The sequence below is a fragment of the Gambusia affinis genome, linkage group LG24 (genome assembly GCF_019740435.1).
Source record: "Gambusia affinis linkage group LG24, SWU_Gaff_1.0, whole genome shotgun sequence".
Lineage (NCBI taxonomy): Eukaryota > Metazoa > Chordata > Actinopteri > Cyprinodontiformes > Poeciliidae > Gambusia > Gambusia affinis.
The window spans coordinates 3,525,082-3,550,747 of record NC_057891.1 but is presented as its reverse complement, the minus strand read 5'-3'; the positions used below and the strand labels follow the sequence as shown (position 1 = coordinate 3,550,747).

The window sequence follows — 25,666 nt, the reverse complement described above, 5'->3', positions numbered from 1 at the left end:
AGGAAAAGTTAAAAATAAGATCATATGCCTGTTCTGCTCTTATGCTAAAATTCATAGTTGTCAGTGAGCCAGAGGAGGAAAATTCAAGCTGATAAAAACAACTTACATTGTTTCCTTGAACCTAATAAATGTGTTTCTCTTTCTGATCTGTGGCTGCATTTGCATTTCGCCCTGAAGCCAAACACCATGCTCAATTTGCAATAAAAACAAATTGTTTAACCACTCTCACTGTTTTTATTGTCTTCAGAGGCTACACTCCAAAGTTTTACTTTTACCTTAATTTCCATAAAACCCTCAGCTTTTAGGAAGCTTTTTTAAGTTGTCCATTTTGATCGAATGGGGTAAAGAAGCAGAAAATGCATTTTCAGGTTTACCTTTGGACAGCGTCAACATCTGGGATGGAGTTGCTTCCTGGCTGCAGCTTCCTGCATCTGTTTGAGAAGAGAAAAGCAGAAAAAGTTTTCTTTTTTTGTCACCTAAAGATTGATATTTCTATGAAATACAAAACTACAACAAATGCCAATAAATCAATTACTTCACATATCGTTAGCCACTATGCTAAGGAAAAAAAACTAATCTGCAATCAAAGCTTAATGATTGAGGAAATTATATATTTAGTATGTTTATGCAGATATAAACTTTTTCATCTTTTGTTTTACAAATACAAAAAGATTTCCATTTATTAGTTTAGTTCTTGCATTCATCCTCATCTTGCAGCTCAAATAAGAAAACAATCAACTCAAAAATTGAGAAACTGCAATCATGCAAAACTTTTTAATGTTTTGTTTCAACCTGTCAAATTTCCCTGAACGATTTATTGTCCCAGAAATTATTGCAATAGACAATATTATTGTTGTTTTGAGACCATTTTCATGTAATATAATGGTAATAAAAATTAAAGAACATATCCTGAAAGATTAATAAACTTTAAAATCTAATGAACATTAAACACAGGAACTGGAAGACATTTTAAATATACAAAACAACAAATAAAATTAATTATGAAGTCTCTGTAAACAAAATTATCCTTCAAAAAATGGATATAAGATACAAAATATTGGGAAAATAATGTAATTTAAAAGAAAAATAAAGTTTGGATATTAGAATACGTCATTAGAAAGAGCAAAACTAGAAGGAATATTTATCCCAACAAGCAAAACAAATTACTGGAAATTTAACTCGCAGGATTTCAGTTGCAGGGCAGATTTTCCACGTTTGCCTTGGTATTAATTTTTGCAGTGAAAACCTTGGAGGCAGCTCCTTGATGTGTTCATATGATGAAGTTCGGGCCGCCTTAAGGTTAGCGAGGCCATCCGTCTATAGATGAACCCAGGGTGAAGCCCGACATGCTGGCAGGGATCCAACCTGTCCTGCAGAATGAAGCCCTTTTAGCTCCCGGAGCATTTTTGAACATTTTTTTCTTTCTGTAGCTGACCCTCTGCTCTGACCTTCCAGCAGAGAGATGAGCTCAGAAAACACCAATTTCTCAGCAGGGATCACTAAAGCATGTAATTCATTCATTAATCCCCCTCTCTACTGATTAACAATTTGTGCATTTGACTGATAAGTGGGTTAAATATGCATGTTTCGCCAATTTTATGAAAATGGCCTGGCCTTTGTAATTGCAAAGCTGAACTGTGAGCAAGTGGAATATGTAATGATGCAATGATGTGTTTTATTTTAGACATTTATGGATGAGAATGTGTCACGTGTAAAATGGATAATTTAATGAAAAACTCAAAGAAGTGCATGAGTCATGTAAATAATTCAACCGTTTACCAAAATCCGTCAAAATTATTGTAAGAAGAAGCTAGACTAAATATTGTTATTTCCCCATTTCACTTTGGATCTCAGTTGGTCTTTCCCAATATCAATTTAAATTAATTTCACAATTTCTTTTATTTTCTTCAAGTGATTTTTCTTTCACTTCACTTTCTTCACATTTGGTTATATTATAGTTAGGGCTTTAACAATTCCTCAAATGATTGGAGTTCCTCGATTATTAAAATTCGTCAAGTCAAATTATCTGCCTCGAAGCTTCGTTAAGTTATGTTTTATTGTTTAGCACAACCATTTTTTGAAGGATCGATAAGCATCCTTAAGTTGACAGACACAATTCCTGGAGTTCAGCAGCCTTTTTCCTCATGGAGTTGCTGCCTGGTGGCGGTGAAGAGCGCGGCGGGTGCACTAATACAGCTGAGCAGAAACTAAATGCACCACCATCTTGGTCACAACAAATGTGTGGCAGAATGCGTCGTGGCGGAACGTAGCTGGTAGATGTACTCCTATGTGTGATGAACGAAGGTGTCAAATCCTGTCGCTATTGTGGAGGTAAAAGCTATAAATGGCTGTGCAAGGTGTGGTTTCATCTATTAAACTGACTGAAGAGGAATAGATACACTAAAAACTGAAGTACAAACAGTTCTTTTTACAAATGTCTTTGAAAATTGATTATTAAATTGAATTTAATTTAAAATTTTTGCACCGTTTTTGACCAGCCTAGCTTAGAAAATGAGCTGTTGGTACAAATATACAAATATGAAAAATTGGCCCGATGTTGACATCCAATGCTAATACTGTTGCTACAGTAGAACGTACTAATATTTTATTCTTCGCCTCTCTAACGTCAATCCGTCTCTCCAATAAATGCCGCATTCTTGACCACACTCAACAATTCACCAACCTGCACCCTCCAGACTCTGTAATTGCAACGACTTTGCAACCAAACGACACGTCACTGGATTTAATTTAATTAACTGCCATCTTTGTTGGCTTAATTGTTTGTGACAAGACGTTGGGTGAGACATGGACCAGCAGGGCGATGGGGTAAACGATGTGCTGATGAGTAATTAATGTGTTTCCTGATGGAAATGGAAGCTGCTGTGTTATTTGTGGATCAGCAGCAGTTGGTTACACAAAGTTGTCGCTGTCTGAGCGGATAGAGAGATTCTCCTGGGCGTTTTCTTCAATAAGCCTCGGCATACTTTGTGTTAGAGGACAGGTTGAAATTTAGCATTTGTTTTGGTCTTAATAGCTTTTCGGAAGTTCCCAAAAGCAGACCTGAGCCTCTCTGATGTGTTGTAAGCAATAAAGCAGTCGGCTGAGCTCCACCAACTGGCTTGTTTGTGATAACCCAAGAGGACGGCGAGCTCCGAGGAGATAGAGAGGCTTAAGTCTGGCTGTTTGACTTTAGTTTAATTAAAGCGAAGGAGATTTGAAAAACTTAAATAGTGCATTTGCCTTTAATCAACGTGACTAGCACACAATCAATTGAGCATACCTCCCAGAGCAGTGATTCTGTTTTGTCTTAAGGTCAATGTAAATATTAAAAAAATAAATATATTTCCTCCAAAAAACTTAGAAATTTTGAAATGATCAGGAATGTCATAAAAAAAACTTGAAAAGTTGAAAATTTGCAACAAAATATGGACATTTCTTGGATTGAAAAATAAAAATATAATAAATTTAAAAATTCAGGAATTTTTTTTAGTTCAAAAAGTCAAAAGATTTGCTAGAAAATATTTTATATTAATCAAAATATTTTCCCCTCCAAAATTGTAAATTTTAGAGTTTAAAAAGCTAAACGTTTGCTAGAAAATTCCCAAAATGTTTGAAAAGTCAAAAATTTGCTAGAAAAAAAATATATCTCAAAGAAATCATGGAAATTTCTAGTTTTGAAACATTTGCTATAAAAACTAAAATTTTGAGATAAAACTCATAAACTGAAAAAACATGGAAATTTCAGAGTACCAAAAGTTAGTTAGATAAAACATTAGAAATTTTGAAATTAATTTCAGAAACTTTCTGGAAAACATAAACTCACATATTTCTCATTTTTTAAACACTAAACATCATGACAGAGAAATTCAAGTAACTAGAATAACAAACACAAACCACTAGATGACTAAACAAAAAGCAAAAATTTAACAAAACAACAAAAATCCCCAGCAAATATTTCCTTATTGCTGTTAGTGAAGAAAAAGTTACAGAAACAAAACCGCAAATACAATTTTTTAAGCTAATACAAGTTTAACTTTTAGTGTATTTTATCTCTGAATCAACGTGTAAAGTTGAGTTCTTCAGTAAATACAAAGATTTTTTTAAAGTATCTGATCATTTTGTGGCATCTGCTGTGTTGGTAACTGCAGAGAGGATAATTGTGACGCCGCTAACATCTGCTGTGTCTCTGCTTTGTGAATCCAGAAATAAAGCAAATAGCCCATGCAAAAGATGGAGGAGATTGCACTGCTGTGTGAATTCCCTTCAGATTTTAATATTGGAAAACAACCAGGTACTTTGGTTTTATACACTTAAGTAGTAGACAGAGAAAAAATATTAATACAATCAAAATGTATGCTGGTAGGAAATAACATTCAGTCAATTCCTGGATTGTTTTCTCTCCTAATCTAAAGTTTTCTAAGATTATTTCATTCAGTTAATTCAATGGAATTCACTTTTTTTGTTTTGTTTCTGCCTTCTCTTCTGATTCTGTTCTGTTTTTGTCACAATGTTTAGTATTTTTACCTAAACTTTTGTTCTAACTCAAATTTAAGACTTTTAAAGACTACTATGAATTAAATTTAAGACCTTTTGAAGAGAAATGTACAAAAGGCACAGATGAATTGGATAGTAGTGACAAACATTGTCTGATAAATTTGACGCCATGTTGGACGTAAAAAAGCTAGCTTGCTAGCTAGCAAAGGTATATTAGCACAACTTAAACAGTAAAGTCCTCCAAGAAAAGACAAATTAGACAGAATATACTGTATAAGATTAAATAGTCCTGCAACAACCAAATTTAAGATCTGTGTCTAACATTTTTAAGGCCAGCCTACTTATTTCTATGAATTTAAGACTTTTTAAGATTTTTAATGATGTTTAGCCACTCTGCCAAGTCATCCAGTTCAAAGAATATGGCACCAAATGCTGACCAATCAATAAGTAATAAATCTCTGACATATTCTTTCTCTGATTTTTGTGGCTTTTGGCAAAAAGAAATAATTTTGGTAATTCTAACAGGCCTAAAACAAGCAGAGTTTATAGGTTTAAGTCTTTTTATGTAGTTTATCAGTCAGTATCGGTTTCTTTCTCCTGACTCACTGGTTTTTCCTCTGCATCTACATTTTAATAAGTTTGTTTCCTTATATTTTATATTAAAAAGCCTGTATTATGATCTTAACTGCGTCATAAAACTCCAAAATACATTAAGCTAATCTTTGAACTTTTTTATTTTATTTCCAGATGTAAGAAGAATCTAAGTCCTTCATAAAAATGTTTTGTTAAAACAAGAACTAGAATAAAGATTAAACTAAAAGGGGATATCACATTAAAATTTCACATTATAGAAGGTAAAATGCTGAAATGTTAAGTAGAGGCAATGTACCTGTGAGGCAGAGAAGAGATTTTCTGAGTATTATAAATAATAAAACACTTCTGCGCTCTAACATTTCCCAATTTGTTTGCAATAGAATAATATCCTAAGGCAGCCGCAGTGGAGGCATTGTTCATATTTCTTATCCAAATGTTTGCTTTGCTTCAGGAAAGAGTTTCTCAAACCAAACAACTCAAGAAGAATTAAGATTTATTTTGTGACTGTAAAGGCTGTTGAAGGGACGAAGAAAATAGAAGTCATTAAATCTGTCATAATATGAAATTTATCAATTATTGAATGATAAATTAAAATGAAGTCTTTCCACTCTGATGATTGATTTTTTTTTTTAAATAATGAATTTTATTTTTGTTTTTGGTTGTGTTTTTATTTTGGATCTTTAATCGCAAAAACCAATTAATCAATAAATCAATAAATCACATGGTAAATTAAAACCAGTTCAATAATTTTAATTGTTTATTGTTTTTTCACAGTGTGGCGTTTTGGTCTCAACTAGCCCTTCATACTAAGGTTTTTTTGTTTGTTGTTTATTTATTTCAGATATTTAATTTTTTTTTCCTGTATTAAATGTTCATTAGAATTTAAAATCCATTTATTTTGAGAATATCTTCTTGTATTTTTATGCCATCACCACTATATTACTTGAGAAAATTATAATTTATTGTAATAACTTGATGACAACTTATTGTCTAAAGGTCCGTTGCAATAAGCAATAAATCAATTAATCGCATAATAAATTAAAACAACCTCAAAAATTTGCATTTGGATTATTTATTATTTTTGATATTTTTCTTTTTCTACCCAAAACTGGATAATAAAAGTCTTCAGTTTGACGTTTTGGTCTCAACTATCCCTTGTTTTGAAGGACAATGTTGCATACAAAGCCTTCATAATTCATTTTATTTATTGTTTTGTTTATTTATTTTGAATATTTAAAATGTCGTCCAATTTCAGTCTCAAATGTTCATCAGAATTTAAAGTTTATTAATCTTTGAGTATGTGTTCTTCCCTAATTACACCATTGGTGTTACATTACTTCAAAACAACAATATTATTGTTTATCACAATAACTTCTGGGACAAATTGTGTTATCAATATATTAGTTGAAAACTCTATTAAAACGATAAAATCGTTTATTACAATAATTACTTTTGCCATCGTGACGAGCCTAAACGTTCTACTGAGGTATTTCTGAGTGATGTTAAAGCCTAACTTTGAGTTTAATAATCCAACCTTTACAGACACATACAGAGCAGTAAAACCAGTGAAAGATTAGAAAATTCTCGCTCTAATAAACCGGACTGATGATGTCTGGACTAGAAGTTTCCTGTTATTCTCTGACAGCGTTATCAGGACTTTGCTGATGTTCCTTTGCTGTAATACAGCAGCTGATTTAAGCTAATGCTCAAAGGTGAGGTACTGTTCTGAAATGTTGCCTTGGTTCTATGAATAGATACTGTCCAGTCTTTAAAAATGACACTGGTTCTTTCCCCTCTGAGATAATAAGACAATAGACAGGACTTAAGGATAACAAGGCCGGCCAGCAGTAGAAAGCAGAGATAACGAGGCTCCTGACAGACAGCCAAGGTAAGAAATGGCACCAAACCAGGAGCTCCCCTCTCATTACTAGTCTCTCGCCCTTCGATTCCTTAGCGAACTGTGTTTGTTCAGCGGCGACAAGCTGTGACATCTCCTCAGCAATGAGCCCAGGACGCCCAGAGCTTGTTTTTCCATTTTGATGACAGCGTTGGATCGGGTGGAGCTGACAGCGCAGCTTTTTATGATAAAATACTACAGACTTGTGTATCAGGCTGCAAAACAGGATAAACAATTTAAATGAACTGGTTGTGTAGAAAGAAACAACTCATTTAGACTCTTTATGAAGTAGATGAGGAGAGTAAACAACAATAGCTGGAAACAATTTGACTAAAATCTGGTGTTCAGTGGGTGAAGATGAGACAAGAGGAACATTTTGACTTTTACAGCAATAAATGACTATTTATTATACAAAAAACATATAGCATAAAAGAATATGTAGCGTCCAAAACACCAGTCAATAGTTGTTACTGACAGCCAGGGTGGGAAATATGGTGGACGCCAAATTTACCAACCAATCAATGCAAATGTGAAAGCCAAGTGGACCGGAGACCGCTCCAGAAGCACAAAGTGGACTACAGCACAAGGCATTCTGGGTAAATACAACCAAAACAAATATGTTAGCCTAGTGCTAGTGGGAGAAATGGCTCAAGGTCTTTTACTAAAGACAAAAGAGGAATCTTAAAATTGTCCAAATCTGATGCCAATCCATTTTTGTTTCCATTTTGTAAAGAAGGAGTTGAGCTCAGTGTCGACTGAAGAGTTCTTTAGATTTGTATCTTTGGTGCAGCGCCCCCACAGGCGAGGAGGGGAATCGGTTGTAAAAGGTTTGGTTGTTTTGACATAATTCAGTGTGAAAGCGAACCACATCTTCTACAAGGGATTTCTTGGTAATGATTTCACATTGGATAAGTTAGTTTGAGTAGCTGTTTTTTATTTATTTAGGTTATCTTTGTTTAATAACCTAAAAACAAAAGGAGAAAACATGTTCAGTGTGTTTAGAGCATCAATTACTGTTGCAGATCTAGAACCAGTTGCACCATTATTCCCATTCTGTCCAGTGAAAGTCTGTTTTGGAATAAAAATAACCCAAATTGAGCCTACATGTTCATATACTGTTGAAAGCCTCTGACTGGTTAGAATCAAACCCTTTGCTATCTTGCTGAGAGGTGGCAGTTTTCCACATTTCCACACCATATGCCTCCTCACCTTGGGAATGATCTGTTTTATATTCAAGACAAGAGTCAATTATCTGCATTTTATGTCAACACCGAACCTTTTTAGAGCTGTTTAGAGGAGACAGACCACCATCAGTGTCTGTGAATATTCAGGGGAGAGCGAGCGAGAGAGAGAAAGCAGGCTATGTGTTGATGTGACTTTCCAAAAGCCCTCTGGTCCATTGGCACTCAAATGAACCAATCCATCTCTGCACAAACATTGAGGGGTTAATTGGATATTCACCTTGGGGATGCCAAACGGAGGAAGAAAAACCCTGTGGGAAGAGTCATGAGCTCCACAAACCCTGCAATGATTCTCCACACTGGGTGTCTGACTCATGAGGGCAGCAGACATCATCTCCGTTTTCTACGTATTTCTAATAAATCCTCTAATTGCTGCACTTTTTAAACATTTCCTCATGAAGTGAATCTAAAAATACTTAAATCTCTTACTTTTACTGAGCTTAGACAAAAAACAGAATCGCAATCAGATTTATTTCCCGTTTGTGCAGATAAAAACAAGTAATTTGACTTCTGTCCACTTTTGAGTTCAATCAATACATTAAAAAAGTTAAATACAGGCAAATTAGGGTTTTTGATTCTGCTGTTCAAAAGCATTAAAAGATAAGTGGTGGCTTCTCAGGTGGAGAAGAAACATGGCTAGCTCAAAAAACTTGCTAGCATCTAGTTTGATTGTGGGAAATGAAGGAATTCGACATGAAAAATGCAGATAATTGGTTCACTCGATTGTAAAATCTCAACTGTTTGCGCAACTTAGAATACACCCAACATAGAGAAAAAAATAATAGTGGGGCGAGAACACAGCCCTGGGGGACGCCAGTACTGATTGTTCTTGTGTGGAAGAAGATTTGTTACATTTGAACATTTCTGGCATCAAGTATTGTCCATAATCTGCTGAATTAATTTCTCATTTTAAGCTCTTAAAGTAACAAAAAAAGAAAATATATCCAAATATTTTAGGTATAAATGTTAGCATATAGCTTTCCAGTCCCAGAAACAAACAAAAAAACACATTGAAGCATGTAAACAGATTAAAACTAGGTGCCATGAAAGGATAATAGTGAGACGAACAAAAACAAAGAATGTTAGAAAGAGTTTTGGTTGGAAAAAAAGCAACTCCAAAGGTGACATGTTTGTTTTTAGAGGTTTTGCACTGAGAAGAAGCAATTTCCTGTCAACGCTCAGCTTTGCAGCAAAAGAACCCCCAACATATCAGAGAGGTTTCATCTCCAGTTCATCAGATAGTCTGATTCCCCCACACTGAGCATTTCTGCTGTGTTTTTGGAATAAATTAACAGGTAAATACGCTGCACAAAGAAAAGCGCGACACAATGAAACCGTAGCTGGTGGAGATAATTAGATTTCTTTAGCAGGTTAAGGCGGGAGCGTTCATCTCACAGAGACATCTCTGTGACATTTGTCCATGTAATACACAGCAACACTACACACCGAATAATTACCGCCTCTGCTGTAAAGGTCAAACAAGAAGCAAGGACAACATTCGTCGTCAACTTGAATTTCTTTGAGTTTGGCTGTTTTTGTAACTCCTGGACAATATAATGGCTAAAAGAGGTCAGCAGATAATTACAACAATATACAAACATTTGGCTTCTTATCACCTTTCTGATTCAGTAATAGAGGGACATGTGGAGAGTGTTGACCAACTTAGAGCAATCTTTTGACTCTGTGCAGCGACTCTGGTACCGAATCGGTAGAATACGGGTTGAAGAAACTAGCGTGCTCATCTCTGCATCGACTGCTAGAAGGTATAAAATAGTGGAAAAAGCCAGACAGAAAGTGTGAAAGAGACAGCGGGAGATTGATGGTGTTATCCCCAGCAGGAGAAAACATTCCTGTGACAATAGTGCAAGTAAATAAAAAACACAGACAAACCATTCCTGTCAGTATATACCCCAACTTATAACCACAAGAACCCTAATTTACACATTATGATAGTGATATTATATATAATATTTGTTTTTTCTGCATTGATATAAGTTGCATCACCAGATTTAGATATTCATGGGAGGAAAAAATTATTTGTTTATAAAAAAATTAATGGAGCTTTATAATAAAAACTGTTCAATAAAGGTTTATATTAATAAACATTCATATTGTAATTCTGCTTGGACAACAAAAGGATTACAAAATGCTTATATAAGAATATGCTAAGGATTAAATATAAGACTAAAAACCAGAGAAGCAGAATGTAAATATAATAAATACAAAATTAAATGAATTCATTAGTATTTTAAATAAAAATAAACACAATGCTGAAGAAATCTGGAATATCTTGAATAGTATTATAAGAAAGAAACATTTGGGATTATATAACAAAACGGAAAAAGTCTCTGGATGTTTGGACATTGCTTGTGAGGTTCCTCAGGGTTCAATGTTGGGGCCTAAATTATTCATTATTTACATTAATGATCTGTGGGGTGTCAAAATCATTTTCCAGATTGTGAATGCTCTTAAATGTATTGATAAAACCTGTTCACAAACTGTTAAAGTATCAATAAATTCTTAAATAAAATATTATTGAACATATTTTCAGTCCCTCCAGGATTTTGTGATTCTTTTTGTGATTTTTAAAAATAAAAATCAAATATTTGCACTTATTTATAACGGATTTGTCAATTTTGTGTGAATTTCTGCAATAATTCTCAAGAAACTGTAGAGACCGAAATAAAAACCGCATTAATTTGATTCACAAAGTATTTAATTTAAGCACAGTTAGTGTTCAGTCTAGAATCTAGAGGGCCGCATAAAAAGGTACGGCGGGCCGGATTTGGCCCACGGGCCTTGAGTTTGACACGTGATGTAAGCTACTTAACACAAAATATTAAAATTCTTGCTGGTAGAAGATTATATTCAGGTATTTATCCCACAGAAAGCTTCAATCATCCTACAGTAAATCCATTTTATCAGGTCTAATCTTGAATTTAATTTAAACTCCAACATCTTATTAACTAATTATCTCCATGTAAATCCATTCTATTGCTTATTGGCCTTACATTAAACTTTTTATTTGATAATATCAATATTTATGCTACAATTTTAACAACCTCATTTTTATCACATAAATAAGATTAAACAAAGTCTTAAGCATAAAGAAAACAAAACAAATTAACCCATGAATGCAGCTTTTTCGATTTATGTTGCTACACTCAGAGAAACAGCCTGTAGAGAAACATTATTATTAAGTAAACAGAGCATAAAAAGCTTTAAAACATTGAGTGGAGGCAACAGAGACCACTCTCACCTAGGCAGCGGCCCGTCTCTCAGTTTACTAATGCAAAACTCGTTTTCTATTTGACTCCATAAGTCGCCCGTGTCTTTACATGCAGATATATCTCGGCTGGCTCTGGATTCACAAGTTTCTTAGGCAAGTCTGTAATTTACATTTAAATGAAACTCTCTGGACATATAATGCACCAGCAGAATGCATCTCTCTTTAATCCTTCAATTTTGTTTCCAAATGAGTCTGTTGAGGCTTCTCACTTTATTCGGCGAGATCCTCCATTAAAGAAGACATCAAAGTCTCTGCTTTTCAGCTCTGCATGTTTTAATGGGATTGTGGGAGGAAAATTACAAGAGTTTAAAGTTTTATCAATGTAATTTTTGCTTAAAAACTCAACAGCAGGAAATAGGAAGCAAGTCTTTCTCAAACCGACTCCCCCTAGTGGCCTGCGAGGTACTGCATGTAAATAACCGTTTATTTGTGTTTAAAAATGGCTGAAAACTGGGTCACGCAAATGAAAAACTTAAGATATCGCTGCATTAAAATAGAGATATCCAGTTTTTAGTTTCTTTTGGGCTTGATTGAATAACTTTATTTTCAGTAATAAGAACAGGATTCAGGTCAGTTTGTTGCAAAATGTTTGATACATTTAGCCAAGTTTAATAAAAATTAAAACTGATTTGGGTGCAGCAAAGTTTGCTTTTCATTAAAACTCTCCTGGTTCAACCTTTTGTTAAAACTCGGTTCTGAATCACAAATACTTTGTGTTGTGCTTCATATTTTCCTGTGTAAACAAATCATGTTGGTAACATTTTTTACCCTGATTACAAATTAAGAGTTTCCAACTGTATCAATGGGTCAAATCTGTATCGTTTTTGAGTTGAAGTTGGGGGCCGCACAAAATCAGACCATGGACTGCAAATGGCTCTGTATTTTAAAATGACAATAATTTATATAAGAAACAAGAAAATAACAGAACAAAATGTTTCCAAATCAGTTTCTTTCAATAAAAAACTGATTAAACTTTAACAAAAACTGCAGGATTGTGTCTGTGTCTGGTGAAGTTTTGCATAAAACATGTTTGTTTTTCATTCAGTGGAATTATGAAGAGATACTTCATAATAACATTACCAAAGTACAGCGTAGTAAAAAATTTTCCAAAAATAGTTGCTCCAGTAAACGTAACTGATGGATCACCTGCACGGCGTTAGCGCCAGGCGGTCTCAGCCCAGCTCATCGTGTAATCATGTAGCTAAGCAGAGTGTCTGCCTGCTTCCATGAAAGCAAGACAACACGGGTCATCATTCACGCCTCGGATCATTCGGCCTGTGAGTGTTTTATGGGCCGCTGCAGAGCATGACCTGTGTGAAGGTGTGTAAGATTTACTTGAGGAAACCAAAGGATGCTTGTGACCAAGTGGTGAAAAATAACCAGGCAGGAAAACAAAGGCATCCGCTGCTATTAGGTATAAAACATAGATAACAGTGGCTCAGGGTGAGGAAATAGGTTAGATTTACTGTTGTTTTCTTCTTTTTTAATCATAAAAATAATCTATAAATATGGAGACAGTTGGGTACTAACTCAAATATCTGCAGCTTGTTTAATCATTGTACATTTTTCTGACTAGATTTTTGCTACTTTATGACCTTGATGATCCGTTCAATCGAGGAATTGTTGCAAAAAAGTCCGCAGCAAATATTTTTAAAGAAATAAATTGAGATTAGAAATTTGTTTGGCTCAACCATTAAAGTTGTTTAGAAACAAGTCTTACAAGAAGATTTAAAGTATTTTTCCATTTTAAACTGGCTGTAATGGAAGCAGCCAGTATTTCTGCAGGGTAACTCAAATTTAAGACTTTTTAAGATCTTCTTAAAACGTTATTAATGAAATTTAATACTTGCATCTTGACAAAAGTGTACAAAAAGAAATTATATTGTATTTTCTTAATTATTGATTTTTCTTCCCAACCATAACAAATTTACCCATAAATGCAAAAAAGCGAGCCAGCTAGTAAGCAAACAAGAATAAGTTAGCAAGTAGCAATCTTGAGTCAGAGTATTTTACTGCAGAAAAAGTCACAAAATGTTCATGGAAGCTGTAAAACAGAGAGGCTCCAAACACATTTACATACAGAAACCTTTAAGTAGAGTCAATTTTCATTACAAAAGAGCATCTAAATATCATTAAGACGTACACAAGACGAATTATAGATACAAAATATTACATTTGGTGTGAAGAAGGAAATAATCTCCCACCTCCAAGGCAGATTTGACAGAGTCGACTGAGCTTCTCTCTGCATCAATTAGCTCAGCTAAACTTCCCTCCCTTCTTGGTGTTTTAATGTAGAGCAATGCAAATAGACGCTTGCAAATTACCAGCAGTCTGAGGGGGAAACTTGAGTAAATTAACTGCACTTGCAGCATGATTTACAATTAAACTTGGTGCGAATACTTGAAGATTGCTTTTCCTTTCTTATCTAATGGGTTTTAATTTAAAAACTCTTTTATTCTCAGAGGAAATTTCAAAGGCTGGTGTGTGGTGCTGCTCATTTTTACAGCTGCAGTTACAAAAGGTTACAAAACCAAATCATTTTCAGCTAAAATCACATTTGTAATTCTGCTTTTTTTCCCAAAAAACAGCTCAATAAAGATTATTTTCTGTTCTTATTATAAATCTAAATATAACATTCATTGTAGAAAAATACATAATCTTTCATAAGAGTTTATTAAGTTGTGCTTTATTTCAGCCACAAACCAGAGATGCATAACCCTGACATGAAACTCTGTGCAATATGGAGGTGTGTGCGCTTTTTCCATCAATGGGAAACCAACTCAAGATCAATCAGGGTTTACTTTAAATTACAAAAAAAGTAATTTTATTCTTGAAAAGCTGAGTTCAAGATGACCAAATTTAGTCATTTTTACATTGTTATTTTTTCATTTCTTTGTTAATTTTATATCTATCATTCACTTGCCAAGGGACCAGAGCAGTGACTGACTTGCGAAGCAAGTCAGTCACTACCTCATACATATGCATGGCACACCTATTGTTCTACACCTAATAGAATGTCTCTTTATTATTCTTAACTTATTCTTCCGTCACCGTTAATGCGGCTCGTACCGCTGCGAGCCCACCCATAAAAGTGGTATCAAAACGTGCGGCTCGTTCCCGGCAGGTGTGCTATTATTTTTATAAGGAATCGGACTTATGGCGACGTAAAAAGCGAATAAAGAGCAAAATTTCCAACTGCCGAAACGCAGAGCATAACTGACACCAACTGCCGCTTTTTTAGAGTGAGAATTTAAGCAGATTTTTGACCCCAAAGTGATTTTGAAATCGCTGTCACGCCCACAAATATCGCCCGATTGGTATCAAACTCGGTCATGACATTGACACGCATGCCTGCTCCGGTAAAATGTGTTCGATATTTCTCTAGCATTTACGGTTTTCTGTCAAGGCGCTTCAGAGTGAAATCATGGGACAGGGTAACTGACGCTCTCCCAGGTTGACTTCCATGTATTTCTGAAAAGTTTCTGCACAATTTTTTGTCTCATCACTGCAATTACTGTGAATGAGGTAAAAATATGAATTGCGGTACTATCGGAGAAGACAAATAGCCCTCTCATACGCTTCAAACGGTTTTCAAATATGTATTACGGTTCCTGAACGGCAAAGGTTTGTTCGGAGTGCTTTTTCCATATTAATTGGCTAGGTGTCTCACAAAGATAGAATTTTTTTCCCCCCTTTCTGTCTCAAACACACTGACAGTTACCAGCTGATCCATTACCATAGCAACGGAACACATGAGGCCAGAGCAGCTGATTTATGGGAGGACACTCTGGAATGAGCTGGCCTTTAGAACTACTTGTGTTTTGGGCATTTTATAACAGATTTTAACAAACCATTGTTACACATAGGATTAGTGTGTAATTTTTTAATAAAGCTTAATGGAAATTTCCCAATAAAAGCCCCAATATCTCTGTCAGGTGAGTGAAAAAATCTCTGCCTATATTATCTTTTCCTCTCAGGTTATGGCACTGGCTTGCGCAGCAAGCCAGTGCAATGGCATTAACCTTTGACCTAATGATATTAAATAGGACTATCAGAACACCATATCTGTAGTTCTAACTAACACTCAGTTAAAACAGAGCTTCCATTTAGAACTACTGGCTGTTTAGGCCAGTAAATAAGGAATTTAACCCAAACACTGTTAGGCTTTGGATTAGTGTGGGCATTTAATATGAAGCTTATGTTTATATTTCAAAATAAAAGCCTTCATATTGTCCTCAGGTTAATGCATCGCCGTAAGGCGATGCAATAATTTTAGAATGCTTTATATTCTTCTCTCAGGTTAGGGATCTGCCTTGCGCAGCAAGGCAGTCAATTAAGATAAGACTTTTACCTTAAATAAACTATTAGCTATTTTTCTTACTTATTACTAATTTTAAATATACTGAATGGAGTAAATCAATTACAGAAAACATTCAAATGATACCCCACATGCTATTGGCAACACTTAGGTAAAGATATGTTTGGCCTGCTTTGATCAGAAAAAGTAACTGCTTAAAACTATTAGTATTCCATCTCTCCCTGTGTGTTTCATTCTCATGACAGTTGAGCTGCTCTTTAGAACTACAAAGACTGAAGGTTAGAACTACAACATGGTGGAACTGTCAGTTACTACAGAGGAGGACTGAGCTGGCCTTTAGAACTACTTGTGTTTTGAGCATTATAGAACCGATTTAACACATTCACTGTTACACATGGGATTAGTTTGACCATTTTTTATGATGCTTACTGAAAATTTCAAAATAAAAGCCTTGGCAATTTTTACATCATATATTTGCTCATTTTTGCTTGACGTGATTGGTTTATCCAAAGCACTGTTAGACACTGGATTAGTGTGGGCATTTAATATGAAGCTTACTGCAAATTTCAAAATAAAAGCCTGAATATGACCCTCAGGTTAATGCATCGCCGTAAGGCGATGCAATAATATTAGAATGCTTTATATTCTTCTCTCAGGTTAGGGAACTGCCTTGCGCAGCAAGGCAGTTCATTAGCATTAGCATTTTATCTTAAATAAGCTATTGGGTATTTTTTTGTCTTTTTAGCCATGTTTAGTATACTAAATGGTGTAAGTCAAGTACAGACAACATGCTAGTGAGCTGATTATCATGCTGAATCGTGCATGTCCATGTTAGTCAACATTCTTGTGATTCTCCACATGGTTCTTTGGAAGTTTTTAAGCTTAGCATTGATGCTAATTGTTACCATCAGAACGCTGGGTCCAAACCGACGGGCACACTTTGGCAGGCCCCAGTTAAATTTCTTCAGGAATTTTCTAGTTTTATATCTATCATTCACTTGCCAAGGGACCTTTAGTTCATTTTGTGAACATAAATTAACATAATTTCACTCTTGGCAGGAGTTTAGGGTCATAATCTCTTGTTTTGTGAAAATAAATTTGATCAAATGAACAAAATCAGATGAAAAATTAAAATATCATTTAACAAACTACCAGTAATGTTTGGAAACTTCTCAAAATTAAATTACGTTACTACTACAAAATAAAATGATGTTAGTTACTTACATGAGAATTTTTTTTTTTTTTTTTTTACTTGTTTGGGAGAAAATTTGTTGTTTTTCTATTTTCCATGCTGGAAAGTTTTGTTTCTGCTTTTTAATTTTTTGGTTGAAATGTTTTTCTCATATTTCTCACATTATCTTTTGCAATATTAGATTCCGCAACGTGGGAGGAAGTTACATGAAATCCTTTCATGAGAGCACATTATTTCAGCTGCTTATCGCGCTGCTATTTCACATTAATGAAGACAGTCTGAGGTGCTGCTCTTTGGTTTTTAATGCATTCTTAAACTTCATTAATCACTAAAACCTAAATATTTTTGCTGTCCCTCCAAAATCCTATCAGGTTGCTTGTAATGAACTCCATATCTGTGAAACTGGACTCCTTTGTCACAACAAGAAAGGAGATTTGTTCTTTATCTTCAGCATTCTTAAAAAATAAATTGACTGAAAATCCTTTTTCTGTAATTCCAACATGAGCTGTTTGTTTCAATAATTTATGTTGTACACAGATAAATAAATAGAGTCTATCTCCATTTTATTCCTTTTTCTTCACAGTTGAGTGAAATTCAAAGCAGTGACATCAGATAAAACGACTCTTCTTCTACAAAGAGTCGGTTTTATTAATTATAAATGTTTCTTCCTATTTAGTGTCAGTCATGATTTATTTTTAAGAAGATTGGCACTTTGTGCTGGTGAGTGTGAAACCACCGATAAATGTGAGTTTCTGATAATATTTTTTATTATCACACCTGAACAGACCATCATAGTGAAAACATGCAAGTAAAATGATCTAATATGTTAATATGTAGCTTAATATTTATGGTGTTAAAAAACAATATCACCAGAAAAATATCATCAAATTGTATGTTTTTCACAAGTAATTAAACAAGATGAATCGATTACTGAAATAACTGGAGTGTAGAACTAAAAAAAAGTTATTTATTTAGAGAAGATATTTATATGTCAAGAAACACTGTAACAAAAATATAAAATGATTGAAAAAAAACTTTTTCTGCAGCTTAAATCTCTGCATTTTAGGTAATAAAATGTTTGAATTGAATTTATTTTTAATATCTAAAAACGGCTTCAATAAAAAATTTGCAGAACTAATTAATTGGTTACGTAACCTCTAGTCCAATTTTTCAACAAAAGATATTGTTCACTAAATAAAATAAGCATAAAAACATATGAGATTCTGTCTGTTTAATGATTTTACTAACAAACAGTTAAATAATAAAAGCATATCAGATGAAAGACGTAAAAACAACACTGCACAGCAGCTAGTTTGTATAATGAATACACAAAAAAAGAAATAATAGACAACATAAACATCTTTATCACGGCTCTTCAATCCAACATGTTGATTTCAGGTTCAGATACATTTTAGCAAAACCTTTAAATACTTGAACGTTTGTAACGTTATTTCTAACAATAACACTAAGGGTTTTTAAATGTCTGGTGTCAAACTGTTTTATTTTTACACAAACTACAAAGCACCAAAGGATTCAGTTTCCATAAAATCTACTTCCATATCCATAAATGTTGGAAAATGTTTGTTTTTCTACCCTAAAATAAAACCGTCAAAATGTAAAAAATGAAATGAAATGAGACTGGATGTCAACGCTACATCCAACGAACGCAAACCCACAGCTTGACGAGCATTTGGGGCGACGCGAGTTAAATGTCTCTATAAGTTTGTGATGGGAAATACATTTTTAAAAATAGTTTAAAAAGTTATCTGTCAGTCCTGTGAACCAGTCACGCTCAGCTCCATGTTCGCTGGAGGGAAAATAAAACTGACACAGGTGTCAGCTTCACTCATCTTCCTCTGCATTTTCAATTCCTCATTTGCTGCTATTTTTAGATAGCACAAATATACACTGTATTTACTCATTTCTGTATGCAAATAAGTCCATTAAAGCACTGATGAGGGGGAAAATCCATTATGCACCAGTTACAATGGCGTGGAAGAACGGTGCTGCTATTCAGGGCAAAGTTTTTGGTGGGGCTATTACCTCCGCTGAGCAACAGGACGGTGGGGAAGCAAGGCGGTCCTGCACTTTCATCACCTGCTCATTTGCCAACTTATAACATTTCCAGATTACGCTGTTTATTTCCATTTAAATAAAGTTGAGCTATTTAAATTGGGGAGAGAATTTAATCACAAAGCGGGGTTATCTGCAGCATTTCCACATTATTTTGTTCGGAAATGTACATCCAGAGCAGCAGAGCAGCTGTCTGCTTGTTACGTTTTATTTTATTTTATTTATAATTCACTTTTTTTTCCTGGGGATGCTGGAAATTGGGCCAGAGTGTGAGATATTGTTTATGAAGCCGAGCTGTTGTTTCAATATTCTAACCTGCTTTGAGCATCAAGACAGAAAAATAACAAACTGGTACATCAGAAATCTGTCAAGTCCTGATCGCCAATCTAAAGACAAGTGAAGGTCAATAAATTAATCAGAAAAGCTTAAAAGTGGGTAAATGGTGATTTGGGAGGAGCTGCAGAGACTCACAGCTCAGGTGGGAGAATCTACTCATGTTTTGAAAGAGAAGTAAGAAAGTAAAAGTTGATGCAACAGTGAAGAAACGAGCCAAAAAATAATTAAAAATAAGAAAAATTGATGAAAAACAGATTAAAATTAAGAAATGATATCAAGTCACCATAAGTTTAGCTGATAAAATTGTCCCAGAGGTTTCAAGTAACCTGATAGTGATATCAAATTTACAAAGTAAATATAGAGAAAAACTAAAACTAAAAGTAAAGTGGTGGTGGCAGCATCATGTTGCAGCAAGATGCTTTTCTTCTGGATAAAACCAAACAAACCTGAAGCTCATAAAGACAATATGAGATCAGGGGTGTTCAAAGTGTGGGCCGTGGGCCATTTGTGGCCCTTGAAAAGATTTTATTTGGTCCCCCACCAAACGTCAAGGGAGGTAAAAGCTTAAAAAACAAAACAGAAAACAAATGATGACCAAAAAATGTGGAAATGTGGTAGAAAAGTGTAATAAAAATGTAGCTTGTTGAGTAAAATAGGTCAAACAGGTCGTTACTGTAAGTAAGAGTTTGTTTTCAACAACTCAAATGGTTAAAGAAATAACATCCAATTTTTTCATTTTTAGTTTAATAAATTATGTGGGGCGCCGCTTGTTTCAACTTGCCAGTTTGGACACCACATCTGCTACTTCAGGGGTTGTTGTGATACTGAAGGTGTTTGAGAATTATCCAAATTAAATTTCCAATTTATTTCTAACTCTATGGTGCATTGTGTGTTTCTCAAAGCAACCCACTAAAATCTATTCAAAGATCTGCTGGGGGGACGAGGAACCCCTATTAGGCTTAAGATTCAGGCACAATGTGTTGCACCTGCTGAAGCTGATGATTATTTATGACAAACCCAGATGCAAGTCAGATTTCTGGTTGCTTTGTCTCCTCAGAAACAGGTGCACTACCTCCTGCAGCTCAAATTACAGATGAACAGAGGCAAAGAACTCCTCCGTTCTCTTTCTGCTGCTGCCAGGTACATCTGAGTCGAACTTCTGCAGCTTTGTTGCAGTCATTGTGCTGCTCTGATGCCTCACAACATCTGTTGCATACTAATTCCTGTTGTGGGTGTCAGACATGTTCTCCGAGCCTTTAGAGTGCCACAAAGGTACCAAATTATTTAGCGTTTTTATTTGAAACACTGAATAGAGGGGAGGTCAGTGGCGTCAACTCGTGGTTGAGGTTGTGAGACTGGAAATCTGAAAAAGTTGTTCATTTATTTTCAGCATAATCAGAGTCTACAAGTGGGTAAACATCATCTGCACTTCAAATAAAACCAGAAAATTAACAAAGGCACCTGTTTGCTGGACTGATGCATTGAGTTCAACCACTGGGAATTCAGATAATTAGCTCAAGCTTTTGTTATTTTGTTAATAAAGGGACATTCTTGAAAATTTGATGTTTGTGTTTGCTAAGTTGAATTTAGTAGAACCTGGTGGTTTTCTAAAATGTTGCATCTTGACATTCATCTAAATATTAAGTAAATATTTCACTTTGTAACTCAAATAGTGAATAAGCTAATAAAGTAGCAGCAACTTGAAGCTTTTAGGGATCTAAACTTGAAGAAGTTTACTTTTTGAGGTTCAAACCAAACGTCAAAATGGGAAGAATGGGGATTTACGTGACTTTAAGTGCCGCTTTTAATCACTGAAGTTAGTTCCAACTTTAATTTTAGCTCCAACCTTCAGATTTTATCTCCAACCTTCAGATTTTGGGTTGGTCGAGTCAGAATTTGGTGTATCGGAGGTGGTGGTATTATGATGTGGGTTTCATGGTTTCATGCCATATTTAGATACTCTTCACCATTTGCAACAAAATGTTTTGTGGTTTTCTGGTCAAACCCCAATAACTGGCCAATTTCAACAATGCTTTATTGATTAGATAAGATTAATTGTGATTAATAAATCATTGTCAACTGATTATTAACAAAAGTCAGTTTGGTAAAAAAAAAACATCTATATTTAAAGTAGTAATTAAGCCAAAACTGTACAAAAGTAAAACTATTTTATATTTAAGATAAAAAAATATCTTTTTATCTGCAAATGTTTTTGCTAAAACTCTTTAAGTTGTTTAGTTTGAGCTTCTCCTGATTCAAATTAAAATGTTTATTTTCTTATTTACAATGAATTTCATTATTTGTTTGCATATTTTAGTGGATATCTAATAGTATAAAAAAGTTTTAAGTGGTTAAATAGAAAAAAATCTGATTAATCGATTAATCGTCAAAATAATCAAATAGTAAAATAATAATTAAAGGATTATAATTTTTGAGTTTTCAGAATAAGGACAATCTCTTTTTGCACCTTATTTTGCTTGATGGATACAAAATTCCTCATAATTCTGGTTTATTGTAATAAAACATCACCTGAGCTGTTTGAGTCCAGAAAACATTCAAGGTTACATCTTGGAGTAAAAATCTTGGAGTGTATAAAAATTACTTTCACACCAGAGCAATAATGATTGTTTGGATCTTGACTCTTGAAAAAAAGCCCAACTGGTCAGAGTCGATGAGAGTCAGGAGAAGAAGAAGAGGAAGAAGAAGAAGAAGAGTCACTATGATGGCACAGTGGAGCCAAAGGAACTTGAAAGCACAGCTTGAGTCAACTCTAGATGAAACTAGTGATATGAAATTAATATTTACCATCAAGACTGAAGAAACAATCAGTATCTGCAAAGGATTTATTGACTGTTAGGCACTTTTAATCCCTGTGTGAAGGAACAACAAGTTCCAAAGTATTTTTCTGAACGCACACCAGGCGTTGCATCTTGGTTTTTGAAGCACTGGATAAATAAAAGAACACAGGGTGGCACTGCATTTAATATTTAATGAGCCGCAAAAGCGCATGAGGCAAAAGTTTTTTTTCAGCTTGCTTTCGGCAGAGGATGCATATGGAGCGGCTCGCCAGCAGCTCTGAGTTATTCAGATGACAAAGGAAGAAAGTTTGCTGCATGGATAACTCACTTCAAGGTCCCGTTCATTCATACTGCCAACACACAGTGGTGAGAAAAGATGTTTACTGCCTTTATGATTTTCTATTTCTGTGTATGTTTCTCATGTAAATGTTTCAGATCCAAAGGAAACTTGTGCTGTCAAGTTATTAAAACTCTAGAGCTGTGATTAAATATTATGGTTAACTTTGTATGCTTGAAATGCAAATATGCACATTTTCTAAAACTTAGTCCCAAAGCAAAAATCTCAGTTTTCCAGCTTTTCATATTCAGAAAGTCATAAATTAGGTCTGCTACTAACAATTATTTTAGTTATTGTTTATTTTATGAATAAAAAACTTGCAGTATCCTACAGATTATTAATTTAACTTATTTTATACAATATTAAATATACATTAAAATATGCAAATAAGTAATTTAATTCATTTTTCAAAAGAATAAGATAAACGTTTTCTTGTCAAACTATAGAAATAGCAGGACTGGACAATAAATCAGCAACAATATATATCGCAATAGAGACATAATCGACATCAATAGAAATCTGATCCAAAACCGCACAGCATTCTGGGAGTTGTAGGCAGAGGAAAAGCTTTAGCTGCTCCACCTCTCCCAGCTAGCTAAGCGAGTTTGGTGGAATCAACTAACTCACTCATTCTATGGTTACCTAGCAACTCACTCACTCTTTGGTTACCTAGCAACGGCTCGTTGAGCAACTTGCACAGCAGCAGTTTTATGTTTTGTCATTGTGGCTCATAAGTGCTTCAAAATAAAAAAATACAGCAGTGTGGAGTGAAAACTGTGGATGAATCAGGAACATGGCAGCATTTAAGATATCTAAAACTAAAAAAATAATCAATATATCAATATCAATATTGACTGAAATTAAACGCTTATATTGTGATACATTTTCCGCCATGTTTTGAACAGTTTTTGGCAAATTGCTACTTTTAACATGTTGTTTTTTTGAGTCAGCAAACTCCAGTTAACAGTTAACCAAACACTAAGTTACTATTCAATAATTAATTATTACGATTAACCATTTCAGCCCTACTTAAATTAAATCTTTGTCCAAACTGAGAGGAACTCTCTTTAACAAGATGGATGATTAACTGGCTGATCAGTAATAAAAGCAACACAACATGCAGCAACAACCAGATGATGTTTATTGTTCTTGATCTTAAAGCCTCTGCTGTTATTAGCTGAAACAACACGAGAGGCGAAGGCCAGTCTGTAGCGCCGCATCCTTGTTGCAATTCTGCCAACACACTTCTCCGCCTGTCTCTCTAATGAACCTGCCGCTTATTAATCCCTATCACTAATGAGGCTATTCAGAATGATAAGCTTCCCCGGCATCCGCTAATGAACACATGCTAAAGCTGCCTGGGCCTTGGCTAAGTACGCGTCAGGCTGAGCTAATTCACAGCAGCAGCACCTGCCTGTTGCTGCAGCCTTTCCCTCCAGAAACTACAGCACAACATCTAGATGTTTGCTCCAACAGGCTGAGTCCAGGGTAAAACTTGTTATTGCAGTGAAAATTCAGCTTCGAATGCTCCTTTGTGTTTTAGTTACCACTGACTGGCCTTCCTGTAGTTACAGAGATCTTCTCCACATGAAAATAAAACACTAAAACATTTGTATCTTCTACTTGCTTCCACATATAAGGCCACTTTCACATATTTCATTGATATGCCTGTAACAAATTAGCAAAAACAAAATCATCAATAAAAGCACAAAGGACACGACCTGATGTCGCCCTGTCAGTGTGAAACCCAATAAAACCGTTTTCCCCCTCGGTAACATTTACAGCAGATTGCTTTTTTCTCCCATCAAAGAATATGTCACCTTGTTTGTGACAGCCTGACAACAGTTACCACCCAGCTCTTAATACCTCGAAGCAGATATCATTCCAGCCTGTGTTCAGGATTGACACAGCCCACAGGGCGTCATGATATAGTGTGCACAGTAGTTGGAGTGAAGTCGTGTGTCTGCAGCCCATCTGCTGAAGGCAACAGTCCACATCTCCCACACAGCTCCCCGCCGCCGGCCAAGCCGTCTGCTGCCAGCGCCGCCGCCGCCAGGACTCCTGCCACCGCTCGCCAGCCCACATGACCCCTGATGAGATGGAGCATTGCAGAGCTGCTAGTCGGTGCCAGGCTGAATTATGGGTAATCCACAGAGAGGGTGTAGCACAGACGGCGATGTGATGACAGGATGGTGGGCTGGGGGTCTCGTCACGCCCCTCTGGGTCGTTTCTCAACAGGTGAAGCAGCTCAGAGGAGATCCTGCTCTGCTCCAGTGAACTTTAATAAAAGGTTTTAAACTGTCCAATACCAAAAACTTCAGGTTGTCATTTTAGTTTGTTCATCTTTATTGTAATAGTTTTATTCTTCTGCGACTTATTTTAAAAAATTTTAATTTAAAAGATTAAAATTATTATTATTTTAGTTAGAATATTTTATTAAATTTTTTTTATTATTTTAGTAAATTTTAATATTTTACTTAATTTTAGTTATTTAAATCAATTAATGAATTTTAATTGTATTTTTTAATAGATTTATTTTTTTATTAAATTTGCATGAGTTAGAATATTTTTATACAACTTGATTTTGTACAAAATTATAAATTTCTTTTTATTTTTTTTACTTTAATTAGAATACTTCATATTTTAAATTTTATTAAAATTATATTTATTTTTTGTGTTTATACTAATTCATAAAGATTAGTTTGTATTTATTTGAGTATTTTTATATAATTTCTAATTTTGTAAAATATACATACATTAATTAATTTTCATTTATTGATCTTTTTAATCAATGAATTAATTTATTACTTATTTATTACTTGATTTTGTTAGAATAGTTTTTATTTTTAAGTTTATTTAATAATGGTTTACCATTTTCTTTATTTTAGAGACAATACCTAAACTATATAAAAACTAAAAAGAAGAAAGATTAAAGTCCATAAAACAGAAAAGTGTTGGTCAACGTTGATTACTGCTTTTTTAAAAATTAAATTAATACGTTTTTAGCAATAATTAGGATTTTTCTTTAAATCCAATTAGTTATTTTATGTATTTTACTTTTTAATTATATATTTTGGAACTTAATTTGTCTGGAAAA

The 25,666-nt window shown here is 34.5% G+C and overlaps 1 long non-coding RNA gene across 3 annotated transcripts in view; it reads right to left on the bottom strand.

The window, feature by feature from the left end:
* Positions 1 to 25,666, bottom strand: part of LOC122827137 — a 110,498-nt gene that overhangs the window by 13,017 nt on the left and 71,815 nt on the right. For all 3 annotated transcript variants that reach the window (XR_006369968.1, XR_006369967.1, XR_006369969.1), the window contains exon 6: positions 375 to 431. This is a non-coding gene — a long non-coding RNA (uncharacterized LOC122827137). The remainder of the gene's footprint in view (positions 1 to 374; positions 432 to 25,666) is intronic.